Source organism: Nelusetta ayraudi, unplaced genomic scaffold (genome assembly GCF_046127955.1).
Source record: "Nelusetta ayraudi isolate G7.1 ecotype Tasmania unplaced genomic scaffold, CSIRO-AGI_Nayr_v1 ptg000011l, whole genome shotgun sequence".
NCBI classification, from domain to species: domain Eukaryota; kingdom Metazoa; phylum Chordata; class Actinopteri; order Tetraodontiformes; family Monacanthidae; genus Nelusetta; species Nelusetta ayraudi.
Genome location: NW_027466061.1, coordinates 4,759,029 through 4,772,500, shown reverse-complemented (window position 1 = coordinate 4,772,500; position 13,472 = coordinate 4,759,029). Strand labels below are relative to the sequence as shown.

At 46.8% G+C, this 13,472-nt stretch overlaps 1 protein-coding gene across 3 annotated transcripts in view; it reads left to right on the top strand.

Moving 5' to 3' along the window:
• The window catches only part of abr (ABR activator of RhoGEF and GTPase), a 122,066-nt gene that overhangs the window by 34,895 nt on the left and 73,699 nt on the right, over positions 1-13,472 (top strand). The gene's annotated exons all lie outside the window — the stretch shown is intronic.

The following is a 13,472-nucleotide window of genomic DNA, read 5'->3' as shown; positions in this document are numbered from 1 at the left end:
TTTCACTGCACAGTTTTCACACTCTTTGCTAGTTGGGACGAAGGTGGAGGGGACTCGGTGGTAGAGGTGCCCACGCAGTAGAGCTGCAGCAGGACGCTGCTTTGCACCAATGGCACCAACGTGGGTGTGTGTCTTTTTTTTTTTTTTACTTTCTGCTACCTGGACGAGAGCTGCGCAGTGGCTGGATTGCGGCAGATAAAATGCACCGTGTGTGTGTGTGTGTGTGTGTGTGTGTGTGTGTGTGTGTGTGTGTGTGTGTGTGTGTGTGTGTGTGCGTTCAGAGGCGTGTCCCCACTTGATCGTTGATCGTGACCTCCTGCGATCAGACAAACACGGCTCGGGGGCCTGCTGTGAGGCCGCTGTCGCCCTAATCTGTGGAGGCAGCGTCTTGTGACGGCCTCTCGGAATTCAGGGCGGCTAATTACGAGTTATGATGGGCTGCCATGGCAACGGTCGTTGGTTGGCCTTTTTCTTTTTTTTTTTTTTTCATTTTCCAGGGGTTCAGTCGCCAGAGGCGGGGTGGAGCGGTGATTCATGCACGCGGCCCCCGCGGGGGGGGGGCAAGAGAGAGAGAGAGAGAGAGAGAGAGAGAGACGTGTGTTGTGTGAAGATACGCGGCGGCCGCCGGAGAAAATGCTCTTCGTTTTGCAGGATAGCGGGATGGCGGCGGCTTTTATCGCTCTCCGCCCGGCGGGGAGAGCACTCCGGCAGGTGGTGGAGTGGATAATGAGCACCGTCGTCTTCATTTGCATCACCTGGGTTTACTCTCAGCTTCACCTGCCTGCACGCCTTTTGTTTCTCTCCAGCCGCTCTCCACTGCTTTCAAGTTCTCTCTCTCCCTCTCCCCCCTCTGTTACTAATGTGTGGGAGTCCCGCAGCTTATTGACCTTTTCAAAGTGTTCTCAGCAACGTTTCCTGAGCTCAGCTGCAGAGCTCTTTCGGACCAATCGTGCCATGATGGTCTCCGTCAGGGCCGGATGAGGGGAAAAGGTGGAACAGAGACCCCCGGCGCGGCTCCCTGACTCGCAGACTTCCGGGCTCTTCACACTGTTACTGTGACAATAGGTTGGACAAAAGTAGACCCTCTGTTTTTGGATCCAAATCCATAGTTAATTATTTATTTTGAATAAAATGCGATTTCGCTGAGTCATTGTTGTTGGAGCATTCATTCTCTGAATAGCCAATGATGTCACCGACTGACCTTTTCTCATTTCTGGGATGTAAAAATGTTGCATAATACGGGACCTTTAATAAACATACGGTGCAACGTTGCCTTCGTGAGATAGGTTGCCCCTGGTGCTCTGCCAGTCGCTGCAGCTCACACTGATGATGCATTGGCACCTCTACGCATCGCAGTCGGCACCGAGTTTACCGCTCTTCCTTCCACACACGTCCTGCTTGTGATGTTCAAGCTGTTGGTTATTTTTGGCTGCAAGTGCTCTCACATCATGACTGCTCACGCCTTGCTTCATCCTTGTAAGCTCCTAGTATTTGAATGTTTGAATCGAGCGCAACTGTGAATGTCAGTGTTAGACATTACCGGCTGAAGGCAAAGGCGCCATGTGATTCCTTTTATATGCTGTATATTGAATAGTTTCAGTTGTCTTTTGTCTCTTTAATTTAAAAACTTGTTGGTAACCAAAAAAGTGGCCAGTCCACTGCTTAAAGGCTGATAAAGTTCATTGGGAGATGCTATTCTACAGAACTTAGATGGAACCACTTATTGGAGTTCCTGTTGCCTTTCTGTGGTCAACAACCAGCGTCTGCCGATTCTAACCTCTGACCCCTGACATCAACAAGGCATATTCCTCCACAAAACAGGATATTGCGTCCATTCCATGTGAACCCTGGTGGTGGTTGTGTTGAAAATCCCTGTGGATCAACAGTTTGTCAGAGGCTGTTTGTGTTAACAAGCAGTTAAACATTGTCCCTAATGAAGTGACCGATAACAGACTTCCGAAGAGATTAAAATAAAATAAATCGCAATAAAGCAATACTAGCAAAATAAAGCCGCTCCGTGGTCACTGCTAGATTGACAATGAAGGACGTCGGCGCATTTTAGCTGTTTTGAGTTAGAGGCCAGACTGGGACGGAGGGACAGCAAATATATGGGCAGAAAGATGCTGCGGTTGGAAGCAACAGGCAGGAGGCCTGGAGGAAGAGCAAAGAAGAGATTCATAAAGGTAGTGAAAGTGCACATGAAGTTAGTGGTGTGAGAGAAGAGGAAGCAAGGGGTGAATAGGTGGAAGCACACAGCTGGCTGTGGTGCATCTGAGAGAAGAAATGTACTAACAGAGCAGTTGTCTGTTAGAATACAAAGATGCAAATCATCCTGAGTCAGTGTGCACAAGTCCTCCAGCAGACTCTCTGCACTGCTCGCAGAGACTTTGCTGGTTCAGAGGACTCGCTGCTTATCAGCTTAAACTCAACGCTCGCTGGCACCGCGCCCTCTATGAATCGCTGTTGCTGCCAGCTGTTGTGTAACAAGGATTTATTTGCAAAAACACACCGCGGACAACAAACAATTATCTGGCGGCAGCCGAGCTCCCTCGCCGAGGAGCAATCTCAATTTAAGAGTCGAGTAATCTTGGGAGATTGGAGCCCGCCGCCGCACCACGGCGACCATCTGCTCTTCGCCTTTTGTTTTGGACGTGCGGCTGCGTGTTCAGTGCAGATGCACTTGGTGTGTTTTCGCAGTCCGTGCACGCACAGGAAACAAAAGGCTGGATTGGGTTGATCACAACCTCTGCTTGGGTTGATGGCGGTCGGCGTTCTGTCACTCCACATTTGCCTCTGCTCTTCATCACCTGGCTTGGGTCGCACCTTCTGCTTCTTGAATAGATTCCAGAGCAGCAATTTCATGTAAAATCAAGTGGTGGTGGTGGTGGTGGTGGGGGGGGGCATCAGAGGATCTGATTATTCTTTGACCTGCTTCGCAGAGAAAGAGAATCCATTAAAAGCTAATGAAGCAGCAACTCGGGTGCAATAACTGTGGCGGCGTCGCCTCTTGTCCTCAGAGCTTAAAAGAAGCCGGGAAGCTCGCAAATTTTAATTAATTTGCGCAAAGCTAGCGAGAAATCTTGTTGAAATTTCAAATCCCCATAACGGGTCCCGCTGGAAGCCCCATTCTTCATCCCACAGTTATTATTTGTCTTTATTGGGAACGCGTCGTGGAGGCAGCTGGGTCTCCTGCGCGCTGCTCCCAAGTCGGAGTCACCTGACCCGTCGCCTCACCTGTCGAAATACCTCACGTTGATGAGCGGAGTATCGGGACCCGGTACTTTCTCTCTGTTATAAAGGCTTTTAATTTCCCCAGTGTCGCCACCTGATGGATGAGAGCTCGACGGGGAGCTTTAAAAGGGTACACGAGCGCATGGCGAGCACACATCCGTCAAGCGGTCGATGTGCTGTTGAGGTGTCACGGCTCCGCAGGGCCACTGACAGCCACCGGGGGCAACGTTTCCCCCTGTTTTTTTTTGTTTCTGTGATTTTCTTCTTTCTGTCAGAGGACTGAATCAGTGGAGGTTGAGAGGAGACGCAGAGGAGTGTCGCGTCCTCGGCCTTCATCATCGCACACACACAACAACACAACAGTTAACAACTAAATAGTGGTGAATACATACACATTGCACTTCCACAGTGTGTTGTTGGCTGCTGGTGCACAGGTGGCAGCGGGGAGCAGATCTTTGCGGGAAAAGTGCGAGTGTGACTCAGTGGCTGCTGCCGTCTCCCACTCAGTGTTCGCAGGCTGCATGGTGTGACGTAATCCCCCCCCCTTTTCAGCCCCCTCCCTACCCCCCCAGTCTTGGGGAGAAACTGCTGAGCCAGGCAGCACAATTCTCCCATTGAATGTGTGCCGCAGCCACTTTTCGCTCCTCCTGACTTCACAGCTCCGCAACTCTGCACCGCCAGGTTTTAAGCCCCTGTAGATGGACCAGCAGGGAGACTCAGATGACATCATCGGTTCATTTATTTTTTCAAAAGGATACAAACATTTTGTCTTTTTTTTTTTAAATGGCAAAAATGCTGAAAGTGTATTTCGGTAATTGGACCCATTCATTTTTTATGCTAGTCAAAAGCCATTGATGATAAATGATATCAGACCAACACATTATTGGATGGATGATGAGACTTTTTAATGTTACTTTTCATTTTTATTGAGCTTTTGTGACCAATTGCAGTTTTATTGTTTTCTTTTTGAATCATAGCTATAAAATGTCTCATTAGAATATTATATAAAACAGTTTCCTAATTTACAATTTCTTATAATGTCAATAAATTAACCTGGAGAAGTTGGAGGTAAAAGAAATACAGTTGTACATAAAAACACCCATTTTTTGATTACTATATACTAAATATAAGCCTTTTTATGTAATGTTTATTACGTAAGCTTTTAAACAAATTAAAAAAATAGAAAAATACTGTGAAATGATGAATTGATAACATCAGTAGCAAAGAATGTGTTATAAACATTAGCTGATATATTTTTTAAGACAGTATCTGTCTCCAATCAGTGCTTCACCAGTGCTATTATTAATTTGTCTTCATATCACCTCAAATACACCTGCTGTGCTTGATATTATTTCAGGAGACATCATGTTAGGCAATAAATAAAAGACAATCAAAATTTTACTTCCCCCCTACCTCTTAATTGACCGCTCAAGAAAATAATTGGCAATTTAAAATGACTGCATTAGGCGCTGCAGTGACACATTTAACCCATTAAATGTCCGAATTGTGGAGGGAAACTGCATGCGTGAGGCGCAGATGGCAGGAATCAGATTAAAACTGATTTATGCCATCGCCGCTTTACGTTCCGCAGAGCCGTGCAGCGTGAAGCCAGTTTATCTCGGTCTGCAGGAGCTTCACAGAGGAAGACGCGTTTCCACACCAGCACGCCCTCCGTGTAGTCTATGAAGGGGAGGAGCGCCGGCAGCGAGTGCAATTTCTAAAGGTTTATTTCACAGACACGCTTACATATATGTGTGCACGCTTCGTCTGCCCACGCGTACGGCTGTGGAATTCACATTTTTTGCCGCTTTGGCGTCTGTAAGTTTGGCAATGAAGCTCCTTGCTGCTGCAAAGTGACGTAATTGGCTTCACAAACACTCAGAAATGGTTGGGAGACTCAAATGTGAAGCCCCTTTCGATGGAGTCAGTCCATCCAGTTGATCTTTTCATCCGTCTCAAATGGCCCCGACGGTAGGTGAGCTGCGCTAGCTGCATTCAGTGATTGAAAGAATGAAGTGAAATGTGAGCAGTGAGGGAAGCACAGATCAGGATGTCCACAGCAGCACACTTCTTCTTTTGTGTTGGTCTCTGGGTGAGAGCCAATCCATATTATCCCTGCAGTGGCTTATTGCCTAGTGTGTGTGCGTGTGCGTCAGTGCTGTGACTCATCTTGTTCAGTTTTAAAAAGTTCCCTCCTGGCAACAACATCGTACGTCTTCCCAGGGCATCCTTTCCTTTTTTTGTTTTGTTAACACGAACAAACGGCAGGAACAGGAAACGCTGCAGCGACCTGGCCCGCTTGTCGCGGAGGGCCCTCGTCCGAGCCGCTCAGACCCGGGCCGGTTATTGGGAGTGACAGGTGGAGGTTAGTCGGGAGTGATGTGATCTGACATTGGGCGGAGGTCACGGTGTGGGTGGGTGGGAGGGACTGCAGATTTAACAGGACGGTTATGCAACCGAATCTCTGCTGCCGAGCACACAAAAACCCAGGAAACCGTTCTCTGTGTTCTGCCACTGGTTCTTCTTCTGCTACTACTCGCTGTTGAATGGAATAGAGAGTAAAGACTAAAGAAAGCAATGGCAACATTTAATTGCTCATAACCTGGCAATCGCACACCACCTGCTTATTGATCAGCAGGTGGCAACTTTTTCATTTCCAATGTCCTTCTCCTCCTTCTCCTCCTTCTCCTCCTTCTCCTCTCCTTCTTCTTCTCCTTCTCCTTCTTCTTCTCCTTCTCCTTCTCCTTCTTCTCCTTCTCCTTCTTGGTGCTCTATTGTGGCATTGAGTGTTCTCAAGGTCAACGGTGGTCTGAGTGCCCCCTTCGACGTTCAGAGGGGGGTGAGGCAGGGCTGCTCTCTCTCAGGGATGCTGTACTCTCTGTCCATAGAGCCTCTACTCTTCTCCTTCTCCTTCTCCTTCTCCTTCTTCTTCTTCTCCTCCTTTTTTTAGTTCATTTATTTCTTTGTTTTAATCATTTATTTATGTTAGGAAAGGTGCATAAGTTTTTAGCCTGTACTTTGTAAATAAATGTGATTGTAAAAATCAAAAAAAAAACTTCTTCTCCTTCTCCTTCTTCTTCTTCTTCTTCTTCTTCTTCTTCTTCTTCTTCTTCTTCTTCTTCTTCTTCTTCTTCTTCTTCTTCTTCTTCTTCTTCTTCTTCTTCCCCTTCTCCTTCTATGAGCCGACACAGCAAATCATCTTTAATTTTCCGGTTTTGGTGTTGGATTCCCCTCCTTATTTACACTTTTGCATTTATCTCTGGGCTGTTGCTCCACTGAGTCTGAGTGACTCAGAGCCTCCAAGGAATGATGTTGTCGCGCCGCCGCTTGTGTTGCTTCGCGCTCTGCTGCTCTTTCATCCCAGTCGTGATGTGCGGCCACGAGCTGCTGAACTCTGCGTGCTGTGCTCTGAGAAGATTTCATGTCCGACTGCAATGTTTAACCAACATAGAGACAATTTACCTGAGGCAGAGAACTGCTTCTTGTTTGCCGTTCCTTCGCTTCGGCCTGCAAATATATTGTGCTGATTTCCTCATATGGTTTGCAACCTGGCAACCGTTCCCTTTCAGCCCAGATGACCAAAATGCAGATTAAGCCACAGGCGAGCGGTCATGGTAAACACTACTTCTTTCTCTTCTTGCTCCTGCAGTGCAACTCCATTGTTGCGAGTCAACCTTTACCCACTGGCTCCTCTGATAAACATTTTCTGTTTGTGCTGCAAACCTACAAACCCGGATGACTGACAGCATCCAAACTGTGGCATTAGGGGAAAAAAAATATGTAAATTTGGCTAATTTGAATGCCAATGAAAGGGAATTATTCAGCAGCTGATACCTAAATGTCATATTTCCAAGCCTTTGGAAGATGAATGAAAGAATTCTGTGTGGGAGACTTCACAGATAACAAGCACAGTCCCTTTAAGAAGTTGATGGAATGGCCAGTCCATTTTTGTGGCGCTCTTATTTTGATCTCTTGATTACTAAAGTCGGCACACAGTGTGTGCGACTATGTCCACGCGCTCCCTAATTTTACGCCACCGGGAGGTTTTTCTGGTGCAAACCTTCAATTATTACGCGCAGCCTCGTTGATCGAATCCCATCGACGCACACCAGAGTGCATGAATAATTGTGTTGAGCCCGCATCTGTGGTGTGAGTGACAGTGTGAGCGTGCCCGTTTCCTCAGGGGCTGCAGTAATTTCCCCCAGCATTACCAGGAGTGCCAGGAAGCTCCCCGGAGAGCGGGAGGGAAAGGAACAGTAGGCGCTCGATGCACGTTTCTGAACTCAAAGAGAAAAAGCAAAAAGAAAAGTGTAAAATTTATTCAGAAATAATTTTTTCCTCTGCTGTGCGATGGCTTTGTTCTGTCAGGTGATATTTCCATGACTGTAAAATGTCAACAGAAACTTTAAAGCTCATTCTAATTCTCATTAACGGAGGCGTTCTGACCAAGTGTACTTGTTCCGAAGTATGACGGAGCATCAACCGGCAGTGACTGATGGAGTTTTGTAGCTGTTGTACTTGATTTGAAATGGCTTTTAAAGTGTAATTAGTTGTGATTAAAGCATTTCATCACAAAAATCCAAAAACTATTTGGATGGACATTGCATGGCACTATATGGTGAACAAAAAGCTTTGCATTGGCCTCTCAATTAGCTCCGTGAGCGTCATCCTCACCTGTGCTGGTTCTCCGACAGTCTTCAGAGGCTTCCCGAAGGTGTCGCAGGTGCGGAACACTTGTTTGCTGCTTATTCCTTCTCCCCGCGGCCCAACTCGTCCCAAAGCGTCTCATCTCTCTCTATCTCGATCACACTGCACTGGCAGGGCCTGGAATGATCTTGGAGGTCATTGACCTGTATTAAAACTATCACTTTTTGTAAGATAAAGTCACAGGAAACAAGTATCTGCGCTTTGCAGTTATGAATGGAAACGTTTGGCAGCTCTTATTGTGTATTTGTATTACAAGAGACCCAGGATAACGAATTATTGGTAAGGTGTTAAATGTGCTGTTAAGAGAAGCAGAAGTGGATGCACACATTTGCATCAGTGTGGAGGGAGTAGAGTGCAGAACACTTTGTGTCCATTCACAAATGTGGTTTCTTAACGTCAGTAGCGTGAATGCAGCAGCGTCATTTTTATGCACAAAGGGGACGACAGATGTTCCTCCAGACGCAGAAGAAGTTCTTCATTAGGTTTTATAGTGCCATGTCCATCCCTTCGGCTCCGCTAATGCTGCAGCAATGGGCTTCAGCCACGGGCTTCAGCTCCTGCTCAGTGTTCTTGCCGCTCTGATGAAACATGTTTGTGAGCGCGCCGACACCTCAGGCCCATTAAGATCTTAAAAGAAAACTTTGTGTGCATTTGTCAGGCGCAAACTACGTTAGTCCGTCAACGATTTAGTCATTTGGAAAATTGTTGGAAGTCTCAAATCTTGTCTTTGTCGAGTTGGAACAAACGGGAGTGAAGGACTGGAGTTGCGGAGCCACGTTTTCTCCGCTGTATCGACTTTTCTCTTCAAGGTCAAGTGTGTTGTTGTTGCCTCCGTCTCCTTGCAACAGTTGGCGTGATGCACGTGAGTGTTTGTGTGTGAATCCCAGCGCGTCCTCCTCACTTCACTCATGCACCGGACCAGCGGCGTATTGATCTCTCAGCTGGGTCCAGGATGCTCCTCTGCACATCCGTGCTGAAATGTCACCCAATGTTGCGTTGAATCCGTGTCATATTGAGCTCTGTCCCCGTTTCGAACCACGTCGTTCATGCTTGCATGTGGGTTCAGGGGCTGCTGTATCGAACAGTGATTAGAGTAAAAGCCCGATGACACAAAAAGCAACATTCCCTCATGGTGGGCCGTCAGCGGCGAATTGATTTCTGTGGTCGTCACGCGCGGGGACTGTCGAGATGATGCGTTCGCGGCCTACTTGCCAGCATGTCGACGGCTGCGCGGGTAATCGCGAGCACGCGCGCACGTGCGCACGTGCAGACGGCTGACTCGCGGACTCAGACCCATGTGAGCGCCGAGGCACTGGGCAGAATACAAGGATATTTATTTTAGTAAGTGCAGCAGTCAAACAGGGTGACGTCGATGGTGTTGTGATATTGGAATATTTTGCCGTTAGTGGAAAAAAAAAATGGATATGTGTGTATATGCACAATGGTATCTATCTATCTATCTATAGATATATATGTACATATATATTTATATATATGTACATATATATGTATGTATATGTGTATATATGCATATATGTATATATATATATGCATATATACACATATGCACACACACATGCATATATATACATATATATACAGTATGTATGAATATACGTACATACATATATTTTTTTGCAAAATATTCTAATTTCACAACACTGTCAGTGTCATTTTGTTTTATATCTCTATATATCTCGTATTGGAACAATTATCAACAAATTTCCAAGCAAAGATATGAGATTACAAAGTACGGCTTCTTCCAAGTGCACACACAAGTTTGTGTTCCACATTCCGGAGGAGCATCTGCGCCGTCGGTGAAAAAAAAAACCCCATCGCCTGATGCAACGCTGCTGAAACCTGAGGTAGCGGAGGTGGACTGAGGATCCCTGCTGCTCCCACTTTAGAGGCAGTGCGAGCGATGCCAGCGGTAAACGGCACAGCGTTGACGCTGATGTGTCTCAGAAGCCGTGCAGCCAGGACCCAGCGGAGCTGCCCAAGCTGCTCTGGCTCGGCCAGTAAATGTTGGATCACAACAGATCAGCCCCTGCAGTTTTTCGTGCATGATGACCGTCTGTGGTCCAGAGAGTCTGTATCCCTTATGTCTTGCAGTCTCTCCCTGCAGCGTTGCTCCTTACTGGCCGGCCGTAACCGTCGCTAAGGGTGCAACAGGCAGGTGCTGCTGCTCTCGTGCGGTGCTGACTCGCACTTTTTCCCTGCCGAGGAAGAACAAAAATATCACAGGGGCCGTTGCCGTTGGAACTTTCCGCATTATGCTCAAAGAGTTGGGGCTGAATATTAATGAACGAGAAGTTTCTCCGCCACGGGCCAGAAACGGTTTCATGAAGAATTAAAGAGGTATCGCTGCGCAGCCTGGTAAAGTAAGAGGGAACAGTGTTCAAGATCCGACTCCTGCAGAGGACTTGAAGGGTCAGCGATGGTATACAACCTGTGTTGCGCACGTGTTCCGTTCACACATTCATCTTGGTTCTCTTTCTGATTTCATGCCTCAGTGGTCAGGGGACATCTGCCCAATTACCTGCCCCTCACCCCCGCCTCCACCACCCTCGTTAATGCGGCTAATCGGACATAATGAGTAGAAATTATGATCACTCACACACCCTAATTGCACGCGGGAAAGATTTGTCCAAACACACAACGACTTTAATAGCTCCCATTAACTCGTTAAGACACCCAGCGCACGTGAAGCCGACGTTAGTGAGCTCTGGCAGCTGGTGGGCTGAGGCCTCCACGCTGTACTCCACGCTGCATTGCTGAGGGATTTTTTTTCCAGCGAAAAGAAATAATATTGCATCCATCTTTGAAAGGAATTAAAAAGTGAACAGACCTGAGTGCCAGTCTGCTTTGTTTCCGGTACGACATAAAGTCTCATCTGTACGCTCTGACTGTCCTCTTAGCTTGGGGTAAATTTTAATCAAAGCCATGCTGGCGAACTTTAAACTTAAGCGTGTCATTTTTGGAGATTTTAAAGAAGAAACAGCGACATCCAGTGGTTACGTTTCAGATTGCAGTGTCTTCACCTGGAACTACGGTGGCCTACCTAGTCCACCTTCTTCTTCGTTGGTTTATTTTAAGCCGCGAGCATTTACCCTAATTACTGTACAAAACGTGCTGTCAGACATGTTGGATTGTCCACGGGCTTCCGTAGGGATATGGTGGTGCAAGATGGCAGCTAACTGGAAGCAAGACTCTTGTCCTGCAATCATACACTTTTATCAATGTATTTATGGGCAGTATATTAAGCTTTTACTAATCTAAAAACTACAGTAACCCTACTTGGACGACATCTCTCAAATCTAGCTGATCTGTCTATCGCGCAGACCTCTACTAGGCAGTGTTTTCAGTCAGTCTTAATCTCCCATGGGATGTAACCAATAGACTTCCTCTGTTGATCGCTTTACTCACAGCATTACCTTTCCTAATGCTCTCTTCTGACTTTTTACCTCATGGACGTGTGATATTTCCGTCCATAAAGGACAAAAATCAGCCGATCAAGAAAGCACAGAAAATCTCTTTTCTGAGGTCATATTCACTAACCCAACCTCATTTGACTGGGGCAAACTCACTCATCACTGTCGGGATGCCAGAAGGTGGGCAGAGGAAGCAGATGGAAAAGAGCCACGGAGGACACGCAAACACAAATTGACACAGCCGCACGCACTTGCACACCTCTCGTGTGGCCTGATGGCGGCGCAGGATGGCAGATGTCTCCATGTGAGTGTTTCAACCCCAGCGCTCACCTTTCCAAAGTCTCCCCGCTCCGGTCGTGTTGCGGTGCTGCGCTGGGATAACCCAGCCGCGACCCAGAATGCACCATTTGTCAGCTATTTGCCCGGCAGCTTCACTCCAGCCATATGGTTGGACACACACACACACACACACACACACACACACACACACAGTCTGCACACATTGCTAGCTTGCACATGCCAGATGGAGGGAGGTTGTTTTTCCTTTTTTTTTGATTGGCAGGTGGGCGGTCCACTGGCTGTGTGTTGTGGTGCGTGTCACAAAGTGACAGACGGCAGCGAGTTGGCCACTCCTGGCACCCATTAGGTGCAGCGTGACGCCCCTGTGTGTGTTGGTCCCTGCTTTCACTCTCCCTCTTTGTGCTTGTTAGTGTTGTTGAAGTATCTTGAGTTTTTACACACACAGGTGGTTGACGGTGTGTTAGAGCTCTCTGCGGAGGGATTATCCAGTCAGCGACCGTTAGGTTTTGCTTTTAAATAATTTGTTTTTTTATCACTTTTGAGATGGATGGATGTATTTTTCAGGCCTAAATAGGTGTTATTTTGCTGTTTAAAACTGATGTGAATGCGCTTGAGTTCTCCCTGCAAAGCTACAAGCAGGGAGTCCCATGAGATTGCCATCAATTTTTCCCATGGTGACTTTCCCAAGGCAGTGCACCTGTACACACATCATGGAAACACAACAAAAGAAGTCAAATTCTTTACTAAAACAAAAGAAGAAAATTTCCAAGAAATGTGTCTAATTTTAATTATGTGTATAATACATTTTTATTTGATGTTTTTCAAAAATAACTTTCTAGCATTTGTTATTTTGTTCATATCAACAATTATGTATGGGGAAAAAAGTGATACCAGTGGCAGTGCATACAAAAGGTGCAACCTGTGCACTTTGTGCTGCAGCAACAGATAAATCCCCCTCCTCCTCTTCACAGTGTGAAGCACCGTCTGTTTATGAGTGTCCCTGGCTGTCCATCACACATGCACCCATCCTCACTAATAAGACATAAAGGTGCCAGTCCAACATGGTTTATGTCTGAGATTGGCTTTGTTTTTGGTTTTTATGTATGCATCTCCCCTTAGCTCGTTTTTGTTCTGTCGCTTCCTTCACCAGCCTTCCTCTGAAGTCTAGAGGCCAAGAGTCGACTCGGTGTCGCTGTTGTTTCCCTTCACTGGAGCTGTCACTGTTTCTCAGGCCGGGTTGCTGGCATTGTCGCCAGACATGAATATCAACCTCAGCGCTGCCTCCTGGCTCGAAGTATGTGGGCAGAGCACACATGCATTATTTATTAATATTTTTGGGGTGTCTGTTGTTGCCGTGTTTTCAACTTCTCTTCCCGCTTCCTGTTAGAACTTATTGAATCTTGTTGAATCGGTTGCAGTGTCTGTCTCCACATACACTCCCTGGCCACTTCATTTGGCACCCTCTGCCACAACCGGATCCCTCATAAACTCGTCTGGCACCAACAAACACGCCACGTTCACTTACATCTCCTGTCCTCCTCACTCTGATGCTGGTTTTGAACTTCAGCACACCTACATTCCCTAATGAGTTGCTGCCATGGCTGAGTAGCTATCTGTGTTAACAAGCATTTGAACATTTTATACCTAATGAAGATGTGTTTTCCCTCTACTAGGACTCAGTTTTTGACACTATTATAATGTTGGTTTATTCATCTCTTTTCGGGCAGCCGCTGAAACAAGGGGAGGCTGAGAAAGCGTCAAAGAGGTTTCGTCCGAGTTGCGCCTTCCAAACTGGTCGCAAGT